This window comes from Narcine bancroftii, chromosome 8 (assembly GCF_036971445.1).
Source record: "Narcine bancroftii isolate sNarBan1 chromosome 8, sNarBan1.hap1, whole genome shotgun sequence".
Taxonomy (NCBI): Eukaryota; Metazoa; Chordata; class Chondrichthyes; order Torpediniformes; family Narcinidae; genus Narcine; species Narcine bancroftii.
The window spans coordinates 18,188,494-18,204,582 of NC_091476.1; the positions used below are offsets into that span (position 1 = coordinate 18,188,494).

Consider the following 16,089-nt stretch of genomic DNA (forward strand, 5'->3'; position numbering starts at 1 on the left):
AAATCATAGACGTAGGAAAAGGCCATTAAAGGCATTTGACCTCTTCCACTATACAAATGATGAAAGTTCTATCTTAAATCCATCTACTAGCCTAGATCCATTATGCCTACATATATCCACCTCATAAAAGTCTATTAAATTCTGGTTGATCCAGCATCCACAGCCTTTAGACGGAAGGAGTTGCAGGTTTCTATTGCATTTAATGTGGGACGGGGGGTGGGGGGGAAATTATTCTTGCCTAAAGAAAATAGCTTTGGGTAAAAGTAGAAGCAGCTTTTGATTTCAAGCTTCAAGCATTTCTGGGTCAGTTCGTGTTATCAAGATGAAAACATGTAGACTTGTAAATAGCTCTGAAATTACCCTGGAGCACCACCAGCCAAGTGCCTACAAACTATAACAGGGAGCACTTATTTAAAGAAATTAAAACTACTGAAAAAAATATTAAAATGCTATTTAGTGTCAGAAAGCAATCCACACATGTTCTGTCAGCAATGACTTCCAATTAAGAAATGCTATATCGATCTTTGTTAGAGAAATAAGATGAAAGGAATGACTCTAAAGAGACACTGTTGAACAAGTTTGGTACAACAAGCTCCTGATAGCATTGTGACTGGATACTAGCAAGATATAACCCCACTGAGATTGTGTGCAATTGACACATGGTCAAATGACCAGGAACGGCAGACTTCATTTTCATCTTTAGAATTGCAATATTTTACATGGTGGAACTGAAATGTCAATTCCTCTCTTGTGAATTCCAACCATCTTGCCCAACTTTCTAAGAGTTATTTTGATTACTTCTGCACTTGTAACCCAGCTTTTATTAATCTATGTACACAGACATCTAAATCTCCTTGCTTTTTCACAAATACTAACCTTTCATCGTTTAGAAAAAAAAATCCTCTCTGTCTTTCTCAGATCTAAAATGGATGATCTAATACTTCCCCACATTGAGCACCATCTGCCATAGATTTGGCTATGCACTTAGTCCGCCCACATCCCTTGGTAACTTCCCCCTACCGTCCATGAACCGAACACCTGGAAGCATTTTGAGAGTCTGTGATATTAAATCAAAATGTCTTGACTTATGAAAGATGAGTATTTAAAAATATGAATGGAATCTAATACATTTGCATTTTTAATTGAAAAAAGAATGCACTGATAAGGATATTTTTTTTCAGTCAAGATATCGCCTCTACCTGTGAACATTCACCAGAAGGTTGAGCCACAGATGACAGACTTAGAGACAGGATATAGAATGACTAATTGTACCCTGCATCAAATTTGAAAGGCCAACATTATGTCCCGAAATGCTCACACAACCAATTCCTTATTTAAACCAATGTTATTCAATAAAGGCAAATATAATAACAAAAGAAAATGTTGGAAATATTCAGTATGTCAAGCAGCCCCTGTGGAGAAACAGAGATGATGTTTTGCTTTTGATCATTCCAGCATTTTCTCCATTTATTTCAGATTGCAGCAACTATATTTCTTGGCCTTTTAGTTTACAATTTAAATATGACATCTAAATCTCAGACACCCATATCAACAATAATCTCTCCATCCAAGTTATATTTGACAATGAACCCTCGTTGCAGTGGCCATTTTAGTGGATGCCTTATTATTTGCTTCACTAAGCCCCAGAATTGCAAACTGATGCAGAACTTTCTAATATTACCATCTTTGTAACCTGAGTTACAATTTACATAAACATGAAGTAAGTTGGCAGACCAAAAATATACCAGAAAATGTTAAAGAGCATGAAAATCTGAAGGCATTGTGTAATGGAATTTAGCACTAAATATTAAAATTCAGGTTTAACATAAATGTCTCTCCTCCCTAGGATCAGAAGAAAACAATTGTAGGACTTAACTGTTCTGTTTAATACTAATACTTCATATCGGGACCATGGCAGGCTAGAGGCAACATTCAGAGATGCTTCAAGCCATTTGTCAGATGCACTCGTGTACTTAGGAGACTTTTGAGACCCCACCACAACACTGTTCATCAACAGGTCAGCCGACTGACTTTGCATTCAGCTTTACAACAGTCGGGATGAAGAAAGCAAAGGCAAAAGAGAGAGATGTCCTTTTCTGATATCAGTCCCATGGACCATGGCTACAAGTGTGGAATTTTTGATGAATGACTGCTTTTCAAAAGCAACAGGGGGATTTGCAGTGACTAGAGTTGAGCACATGACCAGAGTTGCTCAGGAATTTGAGCAATGATTCTGGAATCTATCTATCTATATGATTCAGATCTGGTTGGAGTCTGAAATCACTGATATTGTGTCAAATGAGAGAGCCCAGGCCTTATTTCCAAGACAATTAAAATCCTTCAATAGAAATCAGGGCAAAATACCAGAAGGAGCTCTGAACCCTCCTGAGTTGCGATCATTCACTTTTGTTCTACCACTCTTCTTGCTGACTTCATTGAGATCTCCATGAAATGATTGCAGACTTTAAAAGCCTGTATAAAATGGGGGCATATTCAATATCTCTTCCTTTTTCAGGAAGAGTAAGGCCCAAATATAGCCAGCATAATACCACTGAAAACATTAGAATGCCAAGGTTTGTGGCATATCCCTTCAGGCAGCGTCCTGTAGATTGGAAACACATGCATGGCTTCATTTGGGGAAAACCAATTGGGAGACCGCCAAACTCAAAGATCTATGAGGTTCCCCTAAGAAACACTAGACAGTAGATGCTGGAATTATAAGCAAACAAAAAATTCTGGAGGGAATCACCAGGACACATGGTGAAGAAAGGACAGTCAACACTTTTGGTTGGGACCCTTTTACAGAAACAAAAGTTGGAATACTGTGCACAGTTTTGGGCACCTTATTTGAGAAATGATGTGCTGGCATTCCAGATAGTTCAGAGAAGACTTACTGGAATGATACCAGGAATGAAAGGGTTAGCAAAGTTTGTCAGCTTCTGAACTGAAGGATGAGGTTAGGGTTAGGGTTAGGGTTAGGGTTAGGGTTTGGTGGGACCTTTCAGAGGCATTTTTAATGCTGAAAGGCCAAGGCAGAGTAGATGTGGCAATGACATTTCCCACGGTAGGGGAATCTAGGACAAGAGGGGACAGCTTCAGGATAAAAGGATGCCAATTTTAAACAGATGCGGAAAATTTTTCTTCAGTCTTCCCTTGCCACAGGACTGAAGGAGGAGAATTAGCAAACTGTAAATATTGAACCATTGTTCAGAAATGAGGGATGGAATAAAACAAGTATTTACAGGTAGTGAGCAAATTATTGATGGTAGGCAAGATTTAAAATCCTTGCTCAGAGAGGGTCTAACTAAAGATTAATCAAAGAGAGCTAGCATGGATTAAATAAAGTTGGATCTGACTAACATGCTTAAACCTTTTGACAAACTTCAAAGAAGGTCCAATCATGGGAGCTTTTGATGTTGTTTACATGAATTTTAATAAGACTTTTGACAGGATCCCACATGACAGGGCTGCAAAAAAAAGCCCTTGGGATCTTAAATTGGCTTAGTGACACGATGCTAATGGCATGATGATGCAACGAGTAATGGCTAATTTTTAAAAAAATATTTTATTTAAAATTTTTGACCATACAAAGTACAAAGTTATAATGTACAAGTACAAAAACAATTCCAGCATTTACTCCATGATCGTTGTAACCCACTCGCCCAACCCCAACTGACCCAAGAAGACCCCAAAGAAAGAAGATGTGGATTTAGAAAAAGAAAAGTAAGAAAAAGATAGAGAAATAGAAAAGAAAAGCAAAATGGACTGCTCAAAAGTGCCACACACTCCATGGATCATAAGTTCATATTCTATTTAATTTTTCTTTAAAGAGAATCAACGTAGGTCTCGAGGACTAGAAAGAAGCGCAACTAAAGATTTATCCCTAAGATTTGTAGATATGGATGCCAGACTTGTAAAAATATGTTGTACTTATTTCTTAAGTTATAGGTAATCTTCTCAAGGGGAATTCAGCTATGCATCTCTGGATTGCAATGTGCCATACTTAGATGTGAATTAGACTTCCAAGTAACTGCTATACATTTTCTGGCCACTGCCAATGCAATTTTAACAAATTCTGCTTGGTATTTGGATAGTTTCAGTTTGTCTTATCCCTATAATATTCCCCAGTAAAAATAATTCTGGGCTTTGTGGAAACTCAATTCCTGTAATCTGCTCCAAGAAATTTCTTAAATCTACCCATAAAGGTCTCACTTTAGAACATGTCCAAGTTGAATGTACAAAGGTTCCTACCTCCTTACCACATCTAAAACATCTGTTTGATAGATCTGATTTTAATTGGTTTAATTTCTGTGGTGTGAGATATAACTGATGCAAAATATTATATTGTATTAATCTATATATTACATTTATCATATTAGTCATACTTATCCTGATATATTTCAGACCAGTTTTGCTTGCCAGTTCTTACACTTAAGATATTAAGGGATTTATGGTCTTCAGAATGAATACAAAATTAATTTATTTGCTGACGTCATATTGATATATTTGATAGAACCAGCAACTTCATTAGAGAAACTGTACTCAAACTGGAAGACTATGGGAAAGTTTTGGGTTATAAAATAAATTGGGATAAGAGTGAAATTATTCCTCTTACAGGATGAGGTTATACTCAGTGTCAAAGAGATACCCCATTTAAATAGCCGGTAAATGGGATAAAATAGTTAGGAATATGTACAGATGGCTTCAACATGGTTCACTGCTTAGTCTGTTGATTTTTGTAATATTTATTGATTATACCTAAAACGTGGTGATAAATAAATTAGTGAATGGTAAAAGTAAACAGCTGCAAGATTAACAATGAGTAGGAACATCTCAGATTGCAGAAAGGAGTCAATTTGGGAATATGTGAAAGACACAGAGCCACAGGGAAATAAGGATAGAGGTCTTGGGATTTCTGCAGTAGAATTCCAAAAATTCAGATGCCATAAATTGGAACCACCAGGGATTCCAAACTCCCAAACTTTTTACATTTCGCGGGCTTTTGTGTGCATGGCATGCACATGTAAGCACCACTGATGTCTCTCTTCTTCTCTTTGGCTTGGCTTCGCGGATGAAGATTTATGGAGGGGTAATGTCCACGTCAGCTGCAGGCTCGTTTGTGGCTGACAAGTCCGATGCGGGACAGGCAGACACGGTTGCAGCGGTTGCAAGGGAAAATTGGTGGGTTGGGGTTGGGTGTTGGGTTTTTCCTCCTTTGTCTTTTGTCAGTGAGGTGGGCTCTGCGGTCTTCTTCAAAGGAGGTTGCTGCCCGCCGAGCTGTGAGGCACCAAGATGCACGGTTTGAGGCGATATCAGCCCATTGGCGGTGGTCAATGTGGCAGGCACCAAGAGCTTTCTTTAGGCAGTCCTTGTACCTCTTCTTTGGTGCACCTCTGTCTCGGTGGCCAGTGGAGAGCTCGCCATAGAACACGATCTTGGGAAGGCGATGGTCCTCCATTCTGGAGACGTGACCTACCCAGCGCAGTTGGATCTTCAGCAGTGTGGATTCGATGCTGTCGGCCTCTGCCATCTTGAGTACTTCGATGTTAGGGATGAAGTCGCTCCAATGAATGTTGAGGATGGAACGGAGACAACACTGGTGGAAGTGTACTAGGAGCCATAGGTGATGCCGGTAGAGGACCCATGATTCGGAGCCGAACAGGAGTGTGGGTATGACAACGGCTCTGTATACGCTAATCTTTGTGAGGTTTTTCAGTTGGTTGTTTTTCCAGGCTCTTTTGTGTAGTCTTCCAAAGGTGCTATTTGCCTTGGCGAGTCTGTTGTCTATCTCGTTGTGCACCCGATGAAATGGTGCAGCCGAGGTAGGTAAACTGGTTGACCGTTTTGAGTTTTGTGTGCCCGATGGAGATGTGGGGGGGCTGGTAGTCATGGTGGGGAGCTGGCTGATGGAGGACCTCAGTTTTCTTCAGGCTGACTTCCAGGCCAAACATTTTGGCAGTTTCCGCAAAACAGGACGTCAAGCGCTGAAGAGCTGGCTCTGAATGGGCAACTAAAGCGGCATCGTCTGCAAAGAGTAGTTCACGGACAAGTTGTTCTTGTGTCTTGGTGTGAGCTTGCAGGCGCCTCAGATTGAAGAGACTGCCATCCGTAAGCACCACAGATGTACAATGGCAACAAACAACCACTCTTAATACAGGTAATCTTATTACAAAGAAATTCATCTGTTGACTCTATTTTTCTTTTACAATGTTCATTTTCAAACATAATTTTGAGTGATATGCACTGTTTTGTGCAGTGAAAAAAAATTGTTTATATTTTTATCAAGCATTAACCTTTTTTTTCTTTAAAATGAAGTATGCTGTATTTGCTAATGAATAAATTATCAAAATTCACCTGTTTATCTCCTCTTTATTCCTCCTTAAATTTTACTGCTAAGAATCCAGAAAATCTGGATGGAGCCAATCCCCAAGCAGTTCAGATTTTAGGATTTCTACTGTAGTGTAGCTTCCCTAAGAGCAGGTATTAGCAAAATGTCATTATACATATGAGAATCAAAATATGGATAGTAGGGTCACTTTGGCAGGAAATTGAGAGAAATATGAGGAAATGCATCAAACAAAGCTGGGCAATATTCAACAAATATGATGTTACTGAGCAGTGTTGGGAGTCAAAATCTTTGAAGTGTAGATCCATAAATCTTAAAGGCAGAAGAATGTTTTTATATGCATGGAATATAAGGGTGGAGAGGTTATGCAAGAATTATAGTCGACAAGGAAGATTGCACAAGGCTGTTGTTATTAGAACACAAAAAGCTAAGGGGAAGCCGACAGGTGTGTTATGAGGAAGCCAACATGTATGTTATGAGGAAGCCAACAGGTATGTTATAAGGAACATAGCTAAATAGGAAGGATCAATTTCCCTCAATAGATGGACAATAGATATGAAGTAATTTGTAGGATTACAGAGGAGATGAGGAAAAATTATTTTCAGCTGGAGTATAGCAAGGGTAGGGAAATCATTGCCTGAACAGCCAATGAGGCAGAAACTCCCTATTGCATTTGGGTGTCTATTTGAAGAGCTGTAGAAATATGGCAAGGAGGCAAGGTTGGATTGGGTTGCTGTATTTTGAACAGCTTGATCACAATGTGCCAAATTATCTCCTTCAATGTCATACAAAGGGAGAGAAAAGGAGGAAAAAGATGAAGTGGGCCTCAAAGATTATAACAAGCCAAAGTCCAAAGTGTTTGTCTAATGCACAGGATCTGCCACCCTAGAGAGGTTTAACAGGGCAATGTAAATGGAGGTCTTCTTGGAAAAGGCAAATGTGAATGTAAGGGCACAGTGCATTATTTTACTTAATATCATGCTCCTTGTTGTCTTGATTTCACGTACAGTGCATCCCCTTTTATTGATCTTCTGCAACATAAACCTAAATAATTTCAAGTCAAATAAAATGCAGTTCAAATCATCTGCTACATTGATCACTGTCTTTGGTATTTTTAGTTTTCAAGACATGCCCTTGATCATATGCACGAGCAGCGTCCAGGGATGGCAGTCAGTAAGGAAAGCCTGTGATCAATTTGAAAGGCTGGTTCATGGGTTGAGTGCAGAAGTTGACCCCATGGCAGAAAGCGTCACTTCTGAGAAGGTAGTGTGGAATTGTACAGTCACGGATATAGTAGCATTTTGTGATGCTGTGTCCTTTAATGTTATTGCATATTACTGTTGACAAAGACTGCCTTAATGTACCATGTGCTCAACATGGTAATAGGCCTCAATGAAGTAATGAAGTCATTAAAGAATCAAACTTTTTACCAGAATACTGAACCCTGATGGGCAAACCATGGACACTGGAGCCTAAAGTTCCAAAGACCATCTGTTGAATCATTCATGAGAAAACTCACAGATGCTCCATATGTTTGCTGAGGAAGGTTTTGTGCAGTAAGGTCTGGAAGAATCATATATTTAATAACTTTCCAGCAGCTGGAAATATCCATCCTTTTTGCTTGTATTTTATCTTTCTTCTGGTGCCCAAAATCTAAATCTATTCCCTCTGGAATAAACCTTCTTGCACTCTAGCCTTTTCCAGATGGATTCTATTCGAGATTGAATGATGCAGCTGGTGATTTCTCAGAGAGACCTAGAGAAGGAAAAAAAGAATAAAGTTCATAGATACCCAAGAGGGACAATTATTACTTTGAGGTCAGAAGCACTCATTGTATAACAAGTCCCAGAATGATGCAAGGGCACATGCATTGTTTGTGAAAGATAGCGGAGCTGAATTCAAGGAAGATGGGGTGAAGGTAGAGTAACCATCAGTAAATGTCACCACTTAAAAACGTGGTACAACTTCCTGCAGAATCATGTCCAATCAATTCTATGGAATTCAGGCCGACTGATAAACAATGCCTGGCATCAATTGCATAGAAATAATAGCATTTCTGATTGAAGATACTGCATAAACTTATTTAGAAAATCAGTTTATAATGAGGTTAAAATAACAATTTTATTTAGATATTCTACTGATAAATCCATCAAAATATTTGCAGATATAACTAGAGTAGAAAAGTGGAATGCAGTAAATGTGGTGTCATTGGATTTTCAGAAGTCATTTCAGAAAGAGATGCACGGACATTGTTCTGAAAGTTTAGAGTTCATGAGATTGACGAGACTATATTATTATTTAGTGAGAAATGGATAATGAGTTGAACCCAGGGGTGACAATATGGAAGCCTGCAGACGCTGTGATTGTAGTCAAAATACAGAAATGCTGGAGGAACTCAGCCAGTCTCATAGCATCCATAGGAGGTTAAAAAAAAATGATCGAAGTTCCGGGCCTGAGCCCTTCCTCAAGATGTGAAGTCAAACATCTGAATTAAAGGCTGGGGGAAAAAAAAGGGGAAGAATGGGAGGGGGAGGAGACCAACAGACAAAAAGTATAATAAAAGGAAAGGTGAGAAATGATAATGACTGTGGAAGAAGACAGAAGGAAAAGGAAGAGAGAGAAAGACAGAGCCAGAGGAAAGAAGTCAGGGGGAAGAAAATCGGGGAGAGAGGTAGTGAATTGTCATGTCCACAGTGCCAGTGCTCAGGTGTTAGTTAATTATAACCTATTGCCAAGATTCGGTTGAAAGGACCTAGTAGTATGTCAGATTTGCTGATTGTAGCGCGTTGAATGACTCAAAGACTTGTTGACTCAAACCAAAGCTTTTATTAGCAAAAGACTGGAGTGAATTACATCGAGGTCGACCAGTCCAGACTGACCTGGGTCTGGTTAGGAGCAGGCCTTTATGACCTGCCAGTAGGCGTGGCTACGGCTCTCAGCCAATCACCACTACTATATGTAAATATATACAAATATATACATTGGTGATAGTATCCTGTACTATCAATAGACAACGGACAATAGGAGCTGGAGTAGGCCATTTGGCCCGTCAGGCCAGCACCGCCATTTTAGATCATGGCTGATCATTACCATCAGTACCCCTTTCCAGCCTTATCCCCTTAACTCCGTTACCCACAAGAGTCTTATCTAACTCTCTTTTGAACATAGTCAGCGAATCCGCCTCTACCACCCTCTGTGGCAGAGCATTCCACAGATTCACACTTCTCTGGGTAAAAAAATGCTTTCTCATCTCCGTCCTAAAGGGCCTACCCTGTATTCTTAAACTATGCCCTCTAGTCCTCATCTCCCCCATCATTGGGAACAAGTAATCAGACTTCACCTTGTCTATCCCCCTGATGATTTTGTATACCTCAATCATGTCCCCCCTCATCCTTCTAAACTCCAGTGGATACAAGTCCAGTTTTTCTAGCCTTGCTGCATATGACAACCCTGCCATCCCTGGAACTAACCTTGTAAATCTGCGCTGCACACCCTCTATAGCTAGTATGTCCTTCCTCAAGTTTGGAGACCAGAACTGGACGCAATACTCCAGGTGGGGTCTCACCAGGGCCCTGTATAACTGCAGAAGGGCGTCTCTGTTCCTATACTCCAATCCCCTCTTTATGAAAGCCAACATTCCATTTGCCTTCTTCACAGCTTTCTGAACCTGCATGCTAGCCTTCAGTGACCGGTGAACAAGTACACCCAGATCCATTTGCACTTCCCCACTCCCTAGCTTGTCTCCATTTAAATAATACTCAGCTTTCCTATTACTTCCCCCAAAATGAATAACCTCACATTTGTTCACATTGAAATTCATCTTCCGTTTAGCCGCCCACTCCTCCAGCCTGTCCAAGTCCCTCTGCATTTTCCTTACATCCTCCTCACACCCCACACCGCCACCCAGTTTAGTGTCATCTGCAAATTTGCTCATGTTATTTATAATCCCCTCATCCAAATCATTAACATAAATTACAAACAACTGAGGACCCAACACCGATCCCTGAGGCACTCCACTCGTCACATCCTGCCATTCTGAAAAAGACCCATTTACTCCAACCCTTTGTTTCCTATCTTTTAACCAATTTCCTATCCATGTCAGCACCTTACCTCCAATACCATGCTCCCTGATCTTGCCCACTAGACTCCCGTGAGGTACCTTATCAAAGGCCTTCTGGAAGTCCAAATACACCACATCCACTGGCTCTCCTGAGTCCACCCTCTTTGTCACATCCTCAAAAAATTCCAGAAGGTTAGTCAAGCATGACTTACCCTTAAGGAATCCATGCTGACTAGCCCTTATACTATTATTACTGACTAAATGTTCTGCTATTTCTCCTTTTATGATGGACTCCAATATCTTCCCCACCACTGATGTCAGGCTAACCGGTCTATAATTTCCCGTTTTCTCCCTCCCTCCTTTCTTAAAAAGCGGCACCACATCAGCCACTCTCCAATCCTCAGGGACCTCCCCGGAATCTATGGAACTTTGGAAAATGTCGACCAGTGCCTCCACAATTTCCATAGCCACCTCTTTAAGCACCCTAGGATGCAGCCCATCAGGCCCTGGGGATTTATCAGCCCTCAGTCCCAACAATTTACTCATAACCTCCTGCTTCTGGATCCGGATATCCATTAGATCCCCTTCCTCCCCAGTAAAGTTCCCCAAGTCTCTTGGTATCATACTAATTATACAAAAGTAGGTGTGGAAATAATATGTTACAAAAGAATATTGCCATAGAATTTTTGACATGCTGTGGAATGCTTATGCCAAGCAAAATAATTTATTGCAATATGAAATGAGATATTTACTCCATCTTTGAATAATCATATTACTTCTATCTATGTGATCCAGACATGCTCAGTAATGTCCAAGGATATGTAATATCTGTATTTGTATGTCACTTCCACTATGTGGCCCAGAATATGAATTCTGCTTCAGTGAACATTAAAGGAGGTTTGCCAACCAACACGCCTCTGAAGAATGGGACTTGGAATCACCAACAAGTAAATCCCCTTCAATTTATCTTAATGCATTGCAATGGCTTTTACTCTCAACTTCCAGTAAGCACTGTACTCTTGCCAGGTTGGGTCTCCAATTTCTGCCACACCTCCATCCCATCCTGCAGCTGATTAAAGGAATAAGAGCTGGCCTCATTAAATGTCCACTGTCCTTAAAGGCCTAGCAAATTGGATCTAGAGTGAACAATGGTCTTAATTTTTTCAGAATAAAAGGTTAGGTCATGTGGATGAGGTGATGAATTTCTGGTCCTCAGATTTCCATGCATCTTTGAAATTCTCTTCCACTGAGGATTGCAGACCTGTGATTCATGGATTTGGGACCTGAAGGGGATCTAAGAGACAGTAGCGCTGAAATAAAGAGATATTGATGTAGCAGTTAATTTTACTGAATGACATGTTTAAGGGCTCAAATATTTGATTATATTTTTAATGTTTCTATTCCAAGTGACATCTTTCAGCTGGATTGAACTTGAATGTAATTGCATCGACTTTTTCTTGAATTCCCCAGGGATGGGACACAGGTCTCTACCCTGCTAAACTACTTAGTGTTGCCTTCTGCTTTAAGTCCATGAACGATAATATTTAAATCCTTGCTTCATGTCACAGTCAAGGAATTTGCCTTAAATGTGAGGTTAAGCAGGGCAAGTTTGCATTATGATTAAGCTACTGGAATACCAACAGAGGCTTTGGACCATTGATCCAGAGCTGTGAGTTTGAATCCCACGCTGTCAGTCGGAGAATTTAAATTCAAGTTATAAAATAAAAATCTGGAAGTTCAGAAATCTGGCCAAGGCAGTCTCAGTAAAACTCTTGGATTACTTTAAAAATCCCTCTGTTTCATTAATCTCATTCGGGGAAGGAAACCTCTCATTCTGAACTGACTTGACCTCCAAGCAATTCCAAATCTAAATGTGGTTGATTCTTTACTATCTCCTCCAAGTCCATTTAATGGTTAGTGATACTTTCAGGCACTTCCAGATAGGTCTACCTCTGGATACATCTTTTGTGAATATCTGTAGGTGAAAGGATAGCTGGGTGATAGATCTACTCTTAACCAAGCATCAGCGTAAAAATCCATCCAGAAAATTAAAAATAAATACTAGATCCTGTTGAGATCCACCAAATATTCCAGCGTAACTACAGCAAAGACAACTTCAATTTTCATTTCCTTTTTTTAACAGTAGGCTGTGTAAAATGTATGATCAATCCCCGTAAGGCAAAGAACCAAGTACTTTAGTGATTTAAAATTCCACTTATAAAAAATTATAACTAGTGTCTGCGGGCTAATTTTGTTAAATTAAAAAGGGTAATAGTCCAACTTCCTATGCTGATGGAAGTAGCTAATGAATCAGAAAAAAAATCAACATGGGAATGAAAAGAGAACTATTGTCAACGAGGAGGCTAGGGTTTTACAGTGTATTCAGTAGACATTAATAGTCCTCCCTCACTTTCACATTGGAGACCAATAGTTTTGGCGGCAATACACAGTCTGGCATTGTATAATGCCTGTCGTGGATTTCTCAGGTGCTTCTTATCTATAAGAGTGAAGATAAAACCTATTACTGGCAAAGTGAAGCAATTCAGCAGACTGACCATTTCACCTTCCCCCCCCCCCCCCCCCCCGGGTCATGTTCCGAATTACAATTCTTTTTATGCAAGTTCACATATTATTGCCATTATTCCAATTTTAAGAATTCTTTCAAATAAAAAACAGCTTGAATATTAACTGTCCTGTGGTCATTCTGTTAACACTTCCTTATCCTATCCAAAGGGGATAAAATTCACAGAAAAATTACTAAATTACTCTCAGCTGAGATGACTGCAGATGATTGTTTCCAACAATGCTGTTGGCGCTCAAAATCCTTGATCAAAATATTCATATGACTGATGATAAGATTATCCATAGAATGAAACAGAGAATAGTGTGTATTCCTGGGTCTGGTGTACACACTGCAAACACATTTTGGTGGAACACTAATATATGCAATGTACTGTTTGGCCCACCCCTGATACTGTAACTCCTCCCTCTTCAGGATTTCTAATAAAGGCAGTACCGCCCAATCCCCTCCCTCAGTACTCCCTTGGAATCGGGCCAATAGCATGTAAGATATGCCTGTACGTTTATAGCTGATTAATCTCGATTTCTATTCTGTCAGGTCTAATTGATAGCACTACACATATTTGACTCAGATGCAGGAGAATGGTGGCGCATCTGGTAGAGCCTCTGCCTTGCAGTGCCAAACATCAAGGATCAATCTGGACTCGGTGTGATGTCTGCGTGGTGTTGGCATGTTCTCTCCATGACTTTCTGGGTTTCCTCTGAGTGCTTCAATTTCTCCTACTTCCCAAAGACTTGAAAACTGATTGGTTAAATGACCAGTCTAAATTGTTCCTGCCATGTAGGTGAATGGCAGTATCTGTGAGGAGTTGATGATAATGTGGAGTGAATAAAAAAACTGTTGGATCAACTGAGAGTTGGTGTAAATGGGTGGCTGACATTCGTTGTGGACTTAGTGAGCTGAAGGGTTTGTTTTTGTGCTGTATCTCACTATGTAGGTAAGGCAGATGAACTTAGAGACTGGATCAGCACTTGAAATTTTGATGTTGTGGCTATTAAGGGCACAGAGTTACAAGAGGGACAGCTCATTTTTCCAGGGTTTTGTTGTTGTAGAAGGTGGAAGTGTAGCATTGAGAATCAAAGAGAATGTTACTGTTGCACTCAGAGAGGACATAATGGTGGGCTCAACTACTGAGGCAGTGTGGGTAATAAGAAAGGTGCAATCACTCTGATAGGGCTATACTCTAGGCCTCCAAATAGGCATGAAGAGATGGAGGAAAGAATATGTAGACAGAAAGATTATGAAAAATTGTCATAGTGGAAGCCATCAATTTCCTCAATATTACCTGAGATATCCTGTATGCTAGAGGTTTAGATTGGGCAAAATTTATTTAGTGTGTCCAAAGAGCTTCGTGAAGCCATACATAATGATGATTAATTTATTGTCATACTTACTGAACAGTGTACATATGCTGAAATTTTCGCTTGTTGCAGTTGATCAGGGGCTGTCATAGTATACATTACATTAGTATACATTACAGTAAAAAGAGGTAATAACTACTTGTTGTTTGGGCACCTCCCTACATACCTTGATGAAGGGCTCAAGCCCAAAACGTTCATTTTGTGTCTTTATCTTTGCTATATAAAGTACACTGTTTGACCTGTTGAATTTCTCCAGCATTGCTTTTACTGTACTAAAAGCAAGGTGTCTGCAGACTTTCGTGTTTTATTCCTCTCTTCTCTCCTCTACGCTACTTCTAATAACTACAAAAGATAAATAAATATTTGCAGAAACTGTTGTACAAGATGGTGCCAACAATTTTTTGGTGGTGTTGGAAAAGTCCATGATTAGTGTAACAAGGGGAGGTTCAAGATCCTGATTACCTTTGGAATAAATTATTGTTGAATCAGGCTCCTGTAGCTTTCCACCCAAAGTTAGCAGTGAGAAAAGGTTGTGACCTCCTTTTTTAATTTAAAAAAATTTTCACACTGTGAACCATATCAATCAAAATACATACAAACATTTCCCTCTTAAATATAGACAGTGGCATTTTCTCCCCTTTCTCCCCCCCCCTACCTTCCCTTCCCCCTTCCCACCCCTCTCCAAACCCATTAAATCTTCAACATCTAAAATACAATAAAACCATTATACAATGTCATCACACAATGAAAATAAACAAGAAAATTGTGTCATCTACTTTCACACACTGGATCAAGTCATTTTGTCTTCTTATCATTTTATCATTTTAGGGGGTGGAGGTCCGAGGCAAGCCCTCTCTGTTATGTTCCATGCACGGTTCCCAAATTCGTTTGAATAATGTGACTTTATTTTTTGAATTATATGTTATTTTTTTCCAATGGAATACATTTATTCATTTCCATGTACCATTGCTGTACTCTCAGGCTCTCTTCTGATTTCCAAGTGTGACCTCCTTCTTGAGGTAGTGCCTCACATGGATGCCTTCAGTGAATGGAAGGTTGATTGCTACCTTCTGTAACTTTCTGTGTTCCTGAGTACTCCAATGACCAAACCAGTCAGTACATTTTCCAGAGTGCAGCTGTAGAAATTTGATAGTTTATCTGATGACATGCCAAATGCACTCCGACATTTTAGAAAGTGTAGGCATTAGTGTGCCTTCTTCATTGTTGCCTTGATGTGCTGGCTCCTGGAAAGGTCTTCTGAGATATGGACTCCCAGGATCTTGGAGGTATAGTACTAACTCTCTCCACCTTTGAGATAGTTTCAGCATGATTTGGTTTGATTTGGACATTATGGTCGGCAGACAAATAGGCCGATGGATCTGTTCCTGTGCGGTGTTGTTTGAAGTGCAATGTCTTTATCTCTAACTGGAAAGAAAATAATGATGGGGCAAATGAGAGGAAACATCGTGATTTTGCATGGTAGCTTGAAACACACTCGGATAAAACTAAGGACAAGGCTGAACAGGTCTGTGGAAAGTCTTGAAATTGAAGATGTCATGTTCCTGACGTACTGCAGGACTGAGATGTAATCTCACTTCATTGGCCTCCATTCAGTTGCTGAAATACTTGGCATTGAGTCAGAAAAATTTGGATCAAGGTTCTGCTTCAGAAAGCTGAACAGTATGATGTAGGCTGATGAGGACTGAGTTATCAGAAGTAGGCCATCGAGCTGAAAAGTTAC

At 39.9% G+C, this 16,089-nt stretch overlaps 1 long non-coding RNA gene across 4 annotated transcripts in view; it reads right to left on the reverse strand.

Annotated features, from left to right (window-relative positions):
* Nucleotides 1-16,089, reverse strand: part of LOC138740427 (uncharacterized) — a 135,867-nt gene that overhangs the window by 49,977 nt on the left and 69,801 nt on the right. For 3 of the 4 annotated variants that reach the window (XR_011342903.1, XR_011342900.1, XR_011342901.1), the window contains one exon: nt 6,353-8,101. The exons of the other annotated variant lie outside the window; for it this stretch is intronic. This is a non-coding gene — a long non-coding RNA (uncharacterized lncRNA). Of the gene's footprint in view, nt 1-6,352; nt 8,102-16,089 lie in introns of those variants that run through there. 4 annotated transcript variants of the gene reach the window in all.